The sequence below is a fragment of the Mustelus asterias genome, unplaced genomic scaffold (genome assembly GCF_964213995.1).
Source record: "Mustelus asterias unplaced genomic scaffold, sMusAst1.hap1.1 HAP1_SCAFFOLD_1946, whole genome shotgun sequence".
Classification (NCBI taxonomy): domain Eukaryota; kingdom Metazoa; phylum Chordata; class Chondrichthyes; order Carcharhiniformes; family Triakidae; genus Mustelus; species Mustelus asterias.
The window spans coordinates 25882-39373 of record NW_027591891.1 but is presented as its reverse complement, the minus strand read 5'-3'; the positions used below and the strand labels follow the sequence as shown (position 1 = coordinate 39373).

General features: G+C 55.9%; 1 protein-coding gene across 1 annotated transcript in view; it reads right to left on the bottom strand.

The window, feature by feature from the left end:
• The window catches only part of LOC144489035 (protein deacetylase HDAC6-like), a gene marked incomplete at its 3' end in the record, with an annotated part of 30810 nt that extends 28184 nt beyond the window's left edge, over nucleotides 1-2626 (bottom strand). The window contains exon 1 of the mRNA XM_078206988.1: nucleotides 2521-2626. The remainder of the gene's footprint in view (nucleotides 1-2520) is intronic.
• Between the last annotated feature and the right edge of the window lie 10866 nt (nucleotides 2627-13492).

Genomic DNA, 13492 nt, shown 5'->3' with positions numbered 1-13492 from the left:
CCCATTCCTCCAACCCCACTCTCCCCACCCCTTACCCACCCACACCCCCTCCCCATACCCACTCCCACCTCCCCACAACCCCTCCCCGTACCCACTCCCCCCTCCCCGTACCCACACCCCCTCCCCGTACCCACACCCCCTCCCCGTAACCACTCCCCCCTCCCCGTAGCCACTCCCCCCTCCCCGTACCCACACCCCCTCCCCGTACCCACACCCCCTCCCCGGACCCACTCCCCCTCCCCATCCACTCTCCCTCCCCCTACCCACCCACTTCCCTATCCCGGACCCACTCCCCCCTCCCCATACCCACTGCCACCTCCCCCTACCCACTCCCCCTGTACCCATTACCATCGTCCCGTACTGCCTCCCACCTCCCAGTACTCACTCCCCCCTCCCCGTGCCCACACCCCCCTCCCCGTACCGCCTCCCACCTCCCCGTACCCACTCCCTCCTCCCCGTACCCACTCCCCCCCCCCTCCCGGAACCCACCCCCCCCCCTCCCGGAACCCACTCCCCCCCCTCCCCGTACCCACTCCCCCCCCCTCCCCGTACCCACTCCCCCCCCTCCCCGTACCCACTCCCCCCCCCTCCCCGTACCCACTCCCCCCCCTCCCCGTACCCACTCCCCCCGGACCCATGCCCCCATACCCACTCTCCTATCCATACCACTCCCCTGTACTCACTCCCCCCTTACCCACTCCCCCCGTACCCACTCCCCCCGTACCCACTCCCCCCGTACCCACTCCCCCGTACCCACTCCCCCGTACCCACTCCCCCCGTACCCACTCCCCCCGTACCCACTCACCCCATACCCACTCCCCCATACCCACTCCCCCAGTACCCACTCACCCCCCAGTACCCACTCACCCCCCAGTACCCACTCCCCCGTACCCACTCACCCCGTACCCACTCACCCCGTACACACTCCCCCCGTACACACTCACCCCCCGTACACACTCACCCCCCGTACACACTCCCCCGACCCATATCCACTCCCCAGTACCCACTCCCCCCACTCATACCCACTTCCCCTACCCGTACCTACTCCTCCCCATACCCACTCCCCCACCCATACCCACTCCCCTGTACCCACTCCCCCGCCCGTACCCACTCTCCCCCCCCGTACCCACTCCCCCCGGACCCACTCCCCCCCATAACCGTACCCACTCCCCCCACACCCACTCCCCTACCCATACCCACTCCTCCCGTACCCACTTCCCCACCCATACCCACTCCCCGCGTACTCACTCCCCTGTACCCACTCCCCCTACCGATATCCACTCCCCTGTACCCACTCCCCGTACCTGTACCCACTCCCCGTACCTGTACCCACTCCCCGTACCCGTACCCACTCCCCCCATACCCACTCCCCCATCCCATACCCACTCCCCACCCCATACCCACTGCCCCCACCCACTTCCCACCCCATACCCACACCCCCCGGTACCCACTCCCCCTACACCCACTGCCCACTCCCCCATACCCACTGCCCACCCCATACCCACTGCCCCCACCCACTTCCCACCCCATACCCACACCCACTCCTCCCCATACCCACTCCCTCCATACCCGTACCCACTCCTCCCCATACCCACTCCCCTACCCATACCCACTCCCCTTACCCACTCCCCGCCCCATACCCACTCCCCCCTTACCCACTCCCCGCCCCATACCCACTCGCCCCTTACCCACTCCCCGCCCCATACCCACTCGCCCCTTACCCACTCCCCACCCCATACCCACTCGCCCCTTACCCACTCCCCGCCACATACTCACTCCCCCCATACCCACTCCCCGCCCCTTACCCACTCCCCCATACCCAATCCCCCCCATACCCACTCCCCTACCCCGTACCCACTCCCCCATACCCACTCCCCCCATACCCACTCCCCTACCCACACCCACTCCCCTACCCATACCCACTCCCCCCAAACCCACTCCCTCCCATATCCACTCCCCGCCCCATACCCACTCCCCCCATACCCACCCCTCCCTTACCCTCTCCCCGCCCCGTACCCACTCCCCCCCATACCCACTCCCCCCTTACCCACTCCCCGCCCCGTACCCACTCCACCCATACCCACTCCCCCATACCCACTCCCCTACCCATACTCACTCACCGCCCCATACCCACTCCCCCCATACCCACTCCCTCCCATATCCACTCCCCCCCATACCCACTCCCCCCCATACCCACTCCCCTACCCATACTCACTCACCGCCCCATACCCACTCCCCCCATACCCACTCCCTCCCATACCCTCTCCCCGCCCCATACCCACTCCCCCCCATACCCACTCCCCTACCCATACTCACTCACCCCCCCATACCCACTGACCCCCATACCCACTCCCCCCCCATACCCACTCCCCCCGTATCCACTCCCCGCCCCATACCCACTCCTCTCCGTACCCAAGTCCACTCCCCCTCCCTGTACCGCGTCTCTCACCCGCCGCCCCCCGGCTTCCCCTCCCACTCTCCCTCGCTCCGGCCTCTCCAGCCCCGGCCCCCAGCGCTCACCGCCTCCCGGCTCCAACCTCTCAAACCCGGCAGCTCTCGCTCACAGAGCGCGCCTCCCGACAACGTAACCCCGCCCAGCCAGCCTGGTCCTCCCAGCGCCTGGTCCTCCCAGCGCCTGGTCCTCCCAACCTGGTCCGCCCAGCGCCTGGTCCTCCCAGAGCCTGGTCCTCCCAACCTGGTCCTCCCAGCGCCTGGTCCTCCCAACCTGGTCCGCCCAGCGCCTGGTCCTCCCAGAGCCTGGTCCTCCCAACCTAGTCCTACCAGAGCCTGGTCCTCCCAACCTGGTCCTCCCAGCGCCTGGTCCTCCCAACCTGGTCCTCCCAGCGCCTGGTCCTCCCAACCTAGTCCTACCAGAGCCTGGTCCTCCCAGTGCCTGGTCCTCCCAGCACCATGTCCTCCCAACCTGGTGCTCCCAGTGCCTGGTCCTCCCAGAGCCTGGTCCTCCCAACCTGGTCCTCCGCAGACTCAGGCGTGGGTTTCCTCCGGGTGCTCCGGTTTCCTCCCACAGTCCGAAAGACGTGCAGGTTAGGTGCATTGGCCATGCTAAATTCTCTCTCAGTGTACCCGAACAGGCACCGGAGTGTGGCGACTGGGGGATTTTCACAGTAACTTCATTGCAGTGTTAATGTAAGCCTTACTTTTAACTGATAAATAAACTTAAACTTTTGAGTGTGGCGCTCCCTCAGCACTGACCCTCCCACAGTGCAGTGCTCCCTCAGCACTGACCCTCCCACAGTGCGGCGCTCCCTCAGCACTGACCCTCCCACAGTGCGGCGCTCCCTCAGCACTGACCCTCCCACAGTGCGGCGCTCCCTCAGCACTGACCCTCCCACAGTGCGGCGCTCCCTCAGCACTGACCCTCCCACAGTGCGGCGCTCCCTCAGCACTGACCCTCCCACAGTGCGGCGCTCCCTCAGCACTGACCCTCCCACAGTGCGGCACTCCCTCAGCACTGACCCTCCCACAGTGCGGTGCTCCCTCAGCACTGACCCTCCCACAGTGCGGTGCTCCCTCAGCACTAACCCTCCCACAGTGCAGTGCTCCCTCAGCACTGACCCTCCCACAGTGCGGCGCTCCCTCAGCACTGACCCTCCCACAGTGCGGCGCTCCCTCAGCACTGACCCTCCCACAGTGCGGCACTCCCTTAGCACTGACCGTTCAAAAGAATGTGGCAACTGTTGTACCTGTTAATTCTCAGATACTTTCGACCAGTTTGTTTACTCTAAGGTTTTACCCCGGTGTCCTTATTTGCACGATGGACAAAGGACAAACACAAGTAAAGGTTCAACAAGTTTATTAATAATAACCCTTAAATTACCCACATAAAACAAGAGGATACCCCAGATTCGAGTATACTACCCGTAAAGATGGTTTGGTTGAACTGCAGACTCGATTCTCTGAGTCCCTCTGGTCCGTCGTCATGAAGGTGAGTCTCGATGGCAGCTTCTCCTTTCCTTCCTTCTCTGGTCAGTCTTCCGAATGGTCACGGCCACCTCCCTCGTCGAGTCTTCGCGCCCGTGTGTCTTGGAGTGTGTCACTTTATCCCCCAGCTTGCATGCCTTTCCAGAATCTTCTCTGGCTTCCGGCCAATGAGGTTCCAGGAGGGGGTTCCAATACCCAGTGGGTTTCTTGATGTCTGCCTGACAGGACAGTAAGAAGTCTCACAACACCAGGTTAAAGTCCAACAGGTTTATTTGGTAGCAAATACCATAAGCTTTCGGAGCAATGCTCCTTCGTCAGATGGAGTGGTCTCTGTTCTCAAACAGGGCACAGACACAGAAATCAAATTACAGAATACTGATTAGATTTGCATTCTAATCAGTATTCTGTAATTTGATTTCTGTGTCTGTGCCCTGTTTGAGAACAGAGACCACTCCATCTGACGAAGGAGCAGTGCTCCGAAAGCTTATGGTATTTGCTACCAAATAAACCTGTTGGACTTTAACCTGGTGTTGTGAGACTTCTTACTGTGCTTACCCCAGTCCAACGCCGGCATCTCCACATCATGCCTGACAGGACACCAGGGTCCGCCCCCCAGGTGTCCATCTCCATGCTGTTGAACTTGTTATCAGATAAGGTATCTACAGGAACTCTTGGTGACAGAAAGTCTGGCCTGATCTGGGCTTCTAACAATAGGCCGGTGCATTTCAATGAGGTGCAATGATCTCCTGCTAAGTATCAGTAACGACCTTTGATGGGTGGTTGATGGGTCAGGCGCAGACACGTTTGTGTATTGTACAATTCTCCTGCCTGAGGTTTGACAGTGTTTGATTTTAATATGCCCAATTCTTTAATTTAGGATATCCAATTTTATCAGCCTTAAAACTAGGCCCTGTTTATATCACCACACAACCCTGAATGCAGGTAATGGTCAAAATATGCCTTGTGGGCCCCACTCAGATCTCTAATTGCCACGTGCCCCCGGTGAAGATTTTAGTCAAAGTTGCAGACGGGATTGTATATTTGTTATTCCTTTCCTCTTCACCACCCACCTGTTCAGCCTTCAGGGCCCCATTTGGCGATGTCGACTTCAGCCCCTGGGCAGTGTGTTGAAAATAAGTATTCGCACGTGGGACTGACCAAGGGCAGATGAGGCCATCCACACTTAACGAGGTGGGCAACCCAACAGCCCTCTCCACCCCTTGCCTTTACCTCCAGCGTTGCCCTGGGTTACAGGAAACCTACAGGATAGTGCGAGGCCTGGATAGAGTGGGCATGGAGAGGATGTTTCCACTAATAGGAAAAACTAGAACCAGAGGGCACAACCTCAGGCTAAAGGGACGATCCTTTAAAACAGAGATGGGGGGGAATTTCTTCAGCCAGAGAGTGGTGAATCTGTGGAACTCTTTGCCGCTGAAGGCTGTGGAGGCCAGGTCATTGAGTGTCTCTGAGACAGAGACAGATAGGTTCTTGATTAATAAGGGGGTCAGCGGTAATGGAGAAATGGCAGGAGAATGGGATGAAAATATCATGATGTGGAGATGCCGGTGTTGGACTGGGGTGAACACAGTAAGAGTTTTAACAACACCAGGTTAAAGTCCAACAGGTTTATTTGGTAGCAAATACCATTAGCTTTCGGAGCGCTGCTCCTTCGTCAGATGGAGTGGAAATTTCCACTCCATCTGACGAAGGAGCAGCGCTCCGAAAGCTTATGGTATTTGCTACCAAATAAACCTGTTGGACTTTAACCTGGTGTTGTGAGACTTCTTACAATGAAAATATCAGCCATGATTGAATAGCGGAGCAGACCCGATGGGCTGAATGGCCTAATTCTGCTCCTATGTCTTGCGGCCTTATGGTGTTATGGTTACCAGAGACCGAGATGAAAGTAACACCCTGCAACTTCGTAAATGGTGAGAAAACAGGAACCGTGGATGTACAAAGAGACTCGGGTGTTCTTGTCCATAAGTTACTGAAGGATAGCGTGTAGGTGCAGCGAGCTATGATGAAGGCTAGTGGAACATTAGCCTTTATCGTGAGAGGATTTGAGTACAGGAGTGGTGAGGTCTTGCGTTAATTGCATCGGAGCTTGGTTAGACCACACCTGGAGTACCGTGCGCAGTTTTGGCCCCCTTACCTCAGAAAGAATATTACCATAGAGGAAGTGCAACAAAAGTTCACCAGACTTGTTCCGGGGGATGGAGGGGCTGTCTTATGAAGAGAGATTGAGCAAATTAGACCAGTGTTCTCTAAAGTTTGAAAGAATGAGAGGTGATTACATTGAAACCTATAGAATATCTAAAAGCAATAGACAGGGTAGATGTGGGTGAGATGTTTCCCGTAGTTGGGAATCTAGAACCAGAGGGCATAATTTCTAAATAAGAAGGAAGCCATTTAGGACTAAGATGAGGAGAAATGTCTTTACACTGCGGGTTCACTGTCTTTGGAATTCTCTATCCCAGGAGGGCTGTGGAAGCTCTGTCATTGAGTATGTTCAAAGCGGAGATTGAGAGATTTCTAAAGGGACGTGGGGTAAGTGTGGGGGAAAGGCATAGAAATGGATGGTCAGCCCTGATCATGTTAAATGAGCAGGCTTGATGGGCTGAATGGACCACTTCTGTTCCTATTGTAGCCTGATGGGTATTCATAAGGACACAAGCAAAGTGAAGACACCAGCAGAGCCTGATGGTTAAAAGGGCTAACTCTATATAATCAGGCAAAGGATTGTGGGAGCAGCAAAGGACAGGATGTGCAGTTATGGAACAAAGACAGGAATTGATTGGACAGTGGCTGCTGCTGTGCCTTGAACCGACAGCGATTAAACACAGACCCGTGTGTGTCGTGCTCCTGAGAAAACTACGACCCCCTGAGAGGCACGACTCTTTAGTATTTGTGACCAAAAAAGAGAGTGATTGATTCGTGCCTGCCTGATGAGTATGTGACTGGAAGTACGATCAGTGCCAGCAGGGTCTGCATGAGAAGAAAAAACAAAGAGACACCAGCAGCAGTTACCCGGGGTCAACCATCGTAGAAGGAGCAGCAAGACCCAGAGTTTGGAACTTGGAGACATCAGACAAAGCCCACCAAGGGGGCATCTAACCAGTTCACTGTGCCATGGGTAGTATTTCTAGGCCCAAGTCATGAGTTTGGCTATTTTGTTAAGTTTTGATACTTGGTGTATAATGAAGAAGATGAGAGTTTAAATTATTTGCGTGTTTAAGTCAGAGGTTAGTTGCTTTGTGTATAACAAAGTTTGTTGCCTGATGTAACTTGATAAAGTACAATAAATTGTACAATAATTCAAGAGTTTGTGTGTCTTTGTTCACAATGTCAGTTGACAGGAGTTCGAGGGCAACACTTTGGTAACAAGAGTGCATTCAGCTTCTCAGGGCCACTCTCAGTTATTCAAGGCCAAGCTGTATCCCAACTCCCTTAACCCACGTTACCTCTTCGATCCCCTTAACCCTACAACAATTTGAAATTTTCAATAGACCCCAACTCTACCCCCCGACAATTTTCTTTGTGTTGCTGTCATGGTTGCAGGTGGGGGCGGGGAGGTGGGTGGTGGAGGGAAGAGTGTTACGGATTTCCACTCATTTTTGCCCAATCTCTGTTCAGGACTGTTAGATAGCCAATCCTCAATCCACGCTAACACTTTACCCCCAACTCCGTGTACCTTTATCTTATGCAGTACCTTTTGTGAGGCACCTTATCGAATGCCTTCTGGAAATCTAAATACACCACATCCACCGGTTCCCCTCTGTCAACCGCACTCGTTATATCCTCAAAAAATTCCAGTACATTAGTCAAACATGACTTTCCCTTCATGAGTCTATGCTGCGTCTGCTTGATTGAACCATTCTTTTCCAGGTGTCCTGCTATTTCTTCCTTAATGATAGATTCCAGCATTTTCCCAATACGGATGTTAAGCTAACCGGCCTACAGTTAACTGCCTTTTGTCTAGCTCCTTTTTTAAACAGTGGCGTTACATTAGCTGTTTTCCAATCAGCCGGCACCTCCCCAGAGTCCAGTGAATTTTGATAAATTACAACTAATGCATTTGCTATTTCTTCTGCCATTTCTTTTAGTGCCCTGGGATGCATTCCATCCGGACCAGGGGACTTGTCTACCTTTAGTCCCATTAGCCTACCCAGCACTACCTCTTTAGTAATAGTGATCGTTTCAAGGTCCTCACCCCCTACAGTCCCATGACCGTCAATTATTGGTCTGCTATTTGTGTCCTCCACTGTGAAGACCAACACAAAAAAACTTGTTTAAGGCCTCGGCCATTTCCTCGTTTCCTATTATTAAATCCCCCTTCTCATCTTCTAAGGGACCAACATTTACTTTAGCCACTCTTTTCCGTTTTATATCTTTGTAAAAACTTTTACTATCAGTTTTTATATTTTGTGCTAGTTTACTTTCATAATCTATCTTTCCTTTCTTTATTGCTTTCTTAGTAGTTCTTTGTTGTTTTTTTAAAGCCTTCCCAATCTTCTAGTTCCCCACTAATTTTGGCCACTCTGTATGCATTGGTTTTTAATTTGATACTCTCCTTTATTTCCTTCAATCATCTTAAACCTCTCAACGCTGGAGGAGCCACCAGCCCAGTGTCCATCCTGTCTTTGTAAATAATTGACTGCTTTTGAGCAGCTTTTGGTATATTTCTGTTGAATCTGTGCTGAATCCCCTCCGAGGTGTAGGACCCAGAAAAGAAGGCAGCTGGTGGTCTCAGCTTACTCTCCTTGACCATAAGAACTGTTATTCCCTTTACCTTTTATAATTGCCTATACTCGCACATTTCTGTTGAATTTTGTTTTTCAATAAACTCGATTTTGTAGCCTTAGCCTGATCGGAGCGGGACCCGTTGCTTGTGCATTAGGTGGGGGTGGTGGAGGGAGATCAGGAGAAGCCCGTGGTCAACCCATCGCTGAATCCCATTCTGGTCAATCTCTTGGGCTGAATCTTAGTAAGGGAGTTAAAACTAGAGGACACAGCCTCAAAATAAAGGGGGGTCGGTTTAAGACAGAGTTGAGGAGGAACTTCTTCTCCCAGAGGGTGGTGAATCTCTGGAATTCTCTGCCCACTGAGGTGGTGGAGGCTACCTCGCTGAATATGTTTAAAGCGCGGATGGATGGATTCCTGATCGGTAAGGGAATTAAGGGTTATGGGGATCAGGCGGGTAAGTGGTACTGATCCACGTCAGATCAGCCATGATCTTATTGAATGGCGGGGCAGGCTCGAGGGGCTAGATGGCCTACTCCTGCTCCTATTTCTTATGTTCTTATGAATCAGGCCCTTTGGAACCCCAGTACATGACTCCACCTCGAATTGGGATTCCACTTTTGTATTCCTCGGCGTCGCCAAGACGGCGGCTCATCTCTGGCTCATCCGAAATTCTGCTCCAGGGACCCCGAGAGGCAAGAACGCCGGCCCCTTAGCCGAATAGTTGATTTGGAGTCCGTTGCCCCTCAGTAGGAGGGGATTGAGTGGTAACTTTAAGAGGCTGAGGCGGTCCCGGTGGGCAGCTACTTGTCCCACAGTCATGGGTCCGTCCATCCAGACTGTCTGCCCCCTCTTCCATGGACATGTTCACTACCCAGAGGTGTCTGCGAGCACCGTCAGGACCTTCTGTGCCTTCTGGGGCACCACGGGTGACTGAGGCGCACCAGCATCCACTTTTACCACATTGTCTTTTGAGTTTCATTGGAGATTCGGTTTGATACCATGTCCCATTGAGGAACTGTGTTTCTCATCGATCCCACAGCATGTCGTTTGCGTTTACTCAGGTGGCGCCCTGCAGCACGCCAGCCTCAGAAATGTGGCGGCCCTTCCTTTGGCATCGCTGAGCTCCCTTCCCCGAACAGCGCGGTGGGCATACCTGCACTGCGCGGAGCACAGCACTTGAAGGCAACGGTTCACCTGCCACCTTCTCCAGGGGCTACGAGGGGGGGGGGGGGGGGGAGGGGCAAGAAATGCTGGACCCAGCCAGCGACGCCCGCGACCCAGGAATAGGAAATCATTTTGTTTTGAAAAAAAAAGCCTCGAAAGCCGCTGAGACACAAAAGTATTTATTAAAATAAAACATTGACAAAAAAATAAAAGCACAAAGTAAAAAGGTGATTGTGAAAACAACGCACCATGACCCCTACCACATGGTTCTAATTAGGCCCCTCGGAGTTTAGGATGACACTCCCAGGGTTGGGGGGTCAAAGGAGATAATAATGGGAGGGGGGGGCGGGGGCACAGTGTCGGGTAGACAAGGGGTGGGAGAGTGGGGAACATAACACAATCTATTTACATTGTACAGCTACGTCCAAGTGTACATTCTGTTTTAAGTGTTTATATATATCTTGTCTCTTTCTATAAAAAGCTCCATCTTCTCCTCAAATAGCACCCCGGACCCACGCAACAATCCTCACTGGCTCACCCCACCCATCTCCCCTCCTGCCAATTGTAGAGTCACTGTGAGTAGGTGCGGAAAGGGTTTCCCTGCCCGTTCCGACCTCACCATGAACCCAATCCCACTCCCCCCGACGATGCAAGCCTGATTCAGCTAAAACAAATATATAGGCAAAGGGGGGCTGAGGGTGTGGGAAGGGAGGCAGATGGGGGAGAGGAATGGTGGGTGGAGGGAGAGAGGGAGTAAGGCAGGGCGGTGGAGGAGTTGACCGTGCTAAGGTTTGGTCCCGTATCGCTTGTGTTGCAGGAGAGTGTTGTGGTCAAGGCGTCCCGGCTTTAATCCAATGTGGCCCACTCCAATTCCGGCCTGTCTCACCATTGCTCCACCATTGGTGGTCATCCATCCAGCTGCCTGGGGCTCTCAGCTCTGGAATTCCTCGACTGGGAGTTGGGTGAAAACAATGTTGTGTGTGTGCTGTCCAATGTCCTCTCTCGCAATGAGCTGTTAGTCTGCGGCTCCCACTCGTACCTCAGGGTCAGAAACCAAGGGGCTCAAGCCCTTGGAACCCTCACAAGGCTGACACTGTCGGACAGTCAGCGCTCAAGGGGCGCCGCAGTGTCAAAGGGTCAGTGCAGAGGGAGCGCCGCACTGTGGGAGGGTCAGTGCTGAGGGAGCGCTGCACTGTCAAAGGGTCAGTGCTGAGGGAGCACCGCACTGTCAAAGGGTCAGTGCTGAGGGAGCGCCGCACTGTCAAAGGGTCAGTGCTGAGGGAGCGCCGCACTGTCAAAGGGTCAGTGCTGAGGGAGCGCCGCACTGACAAAGGGTCAGTGCTGAGGGAGTGCCGCACTGAAGGAGGGTCAGCGCTCAGGGGGTGGCGCACTGTCAGAGGGTCAGCGCAGAGGGAGCGCCGCACTGTCAAAGTGTCAGTGCAGAGGGAGCGCCGCACTGTCAAAGGGTCAGTGCAGAGGGAGCGCCGCACTGTTGGAGGGTCAGTGCAGAGGGAGTGCCGCACTGTGGGAGGGTCAGTGCTGAGGGAGCGCCGCACTGTCGGAGGGTCAGTGCTGAGGGAGCGCCGCACTATCGGAGGGTCAGAGCTGAGGGAGCGCCGCACTGTTGGAGGGTCAGTGCTGAGGGAGCGCCGCACAGTTGGAGGGTCAGTGCTGAGGGAGCGCCGCACTGTTGGAGGGTCAGTGCTGAGGGAGCGCCGCACTGTGGGAGGGTCAGTGCTGAGGGAGCGCTGCACTATCGGAGGGTCAGCACTGAGGAAGCGCCGCACTGTCGGAGGGTCAGCGCTCAGGGGGCGGCGCACTGACGGAGGGTCATTGCTGAGGGAGCACCGCGTTGTCAGAGGGTCAGCATTGAGGGGGCGCTATACTGTGGGAGGGTCAGTGCTGAGGGAGCGCCGCACTGTGGGAGGGTCAGTGCTGAGGGAGCGCCGCACAGTTGGAGGGTCAGTGCTGAGGGAGCGCCGCACTGTTGGAGGGTCAGTGCTGAGGGAGCGCCGCACTGTGGGAGGGTCAGTGCTGAGGGAGCGCTGCACTATCGGAGGGTCAGCACTGAGGAAGCGCCGCACTGTCGGAGGGTCAGCGCTCAGGGGGCGGCGCACTGACGGAGGGTCATTGCTGAGGGAGCACCGCGTTGTCAGAGGGTCAGCATTGAGGGGGCGCTATACTGTGGGAGGGTCAGTGCTGAGGGAGCGCCGCACTGTGGGAGGGTCAGTGCTGAGGGAGCGCCGCACTGTCGGAGGATCAGTGCTGAGGGAGCGCCGCACTGTCGGAGGATCAGTGCTGAGGGAGCGCCGCACTGTTGGAGGGTCAGTGCTGAGGGAGCATTGCACTGTCGGAGGGTCAGCGCTCAGGGGGCGGCGCACGATTGGAGGGTCAGTGCTGAGGGAGCGCCGTACTGTCGGAGGGTCAATGCTGAGGGAACACCGCACTGTCAAAGGGTCGGTGATGAGGGAGCGCCGCACCGTCGGAGGGTCAGCGCTCAGGGGGTGGCGCAGTGTCAGAGGGTCAGCACAGAGGGAGCACCGCACTGTGGGAGGGTCAGTGCTGAGGGAGCGCGCACTGTCGGAGGATCAGCGGAGAGGGAGCGCCGCACTGTCGGAGGGTCAGCACTCAGGGGGTGGCGCACTGTCAGAGGGTGGCGCACTTTCAGAGGGTCAGCGCAGAGGGACCGCTGCACTGTCGGAGGGTCAGCGCTCAGGGGGTGCCACACTGATGGAGGGTCAGTGCTGAGAGAGCGCTGTACTGTCGGTGGGTCAGCGCTGAGGGGGCGCTGCGCCTTCGGAAGGTCAGCGCAGAAGGAGCGCTGCGCTGTCAGAGGGTCAGTGCTGAGGGAGCGCTGCACTGTTGGAGGGTCAATGCTGAGGGAGCGCCGCACTGTCGGAGGGTCAGGGCAGAGGGAGCGCCACACTGTTGGAGGGTCAATGCTGAGGGAGCGCCGCACTGTCGGAGGGTCAGTGCTGAGGGAGCGCCGCACCGTCGGAGGATCAGGGCTGAGGGGGCACCACACTGTCGGATGGTCAATGCTGAGGGAGCGCCGCACTGTCGGAGGGTCAGTGCTGAGGGAGCGCCGCACTGTCGGAGGATCAGGGCTGAGGGAGCGCCACACTGTCGGAGGGTGAGTGCTGAGGGAGCGCCGCACTGTCGGAGGGTCAGGCTGAGGGAGTGCCGCACTGTCGGAGGATCAGGGCTGAGGGAGCGCCGCACTGTTGGAGGATCAGGGCTGAGGGAGCGCCGCACTGTCGGAGGGTGAGTGCTGAGGGAGTGCCGCATTGTCGGAGGGTCAGGCTGAGGGAGTGCCGCACTGTCGGAGGGTGAGTGCTGAGGGAGTGGCACACAAGTGTCGGGTGGGGAATGGGACAGCCACATTGTCCTCCCCAGTGCCTTGTTGCCTGTTATACAACTGCCCCAACCAGAATCAGTGTGTGCAGGAAGGTGTGTGTTTGTGTGAATGTGTGTGCGGGCACGGGTGTGTGAGAGAGCATGTGGCCCCAATATCCTCTCTCTCTCTCTGGTGGAATTCGGGAAAGTGGGAAATTTCCGCGTAGAAACGCCCCATCAATTCACCGTTTGCAAGAACAAAGAAGCATGATGACAAAATCCTGATCTCAAAGAAAGAAATCAG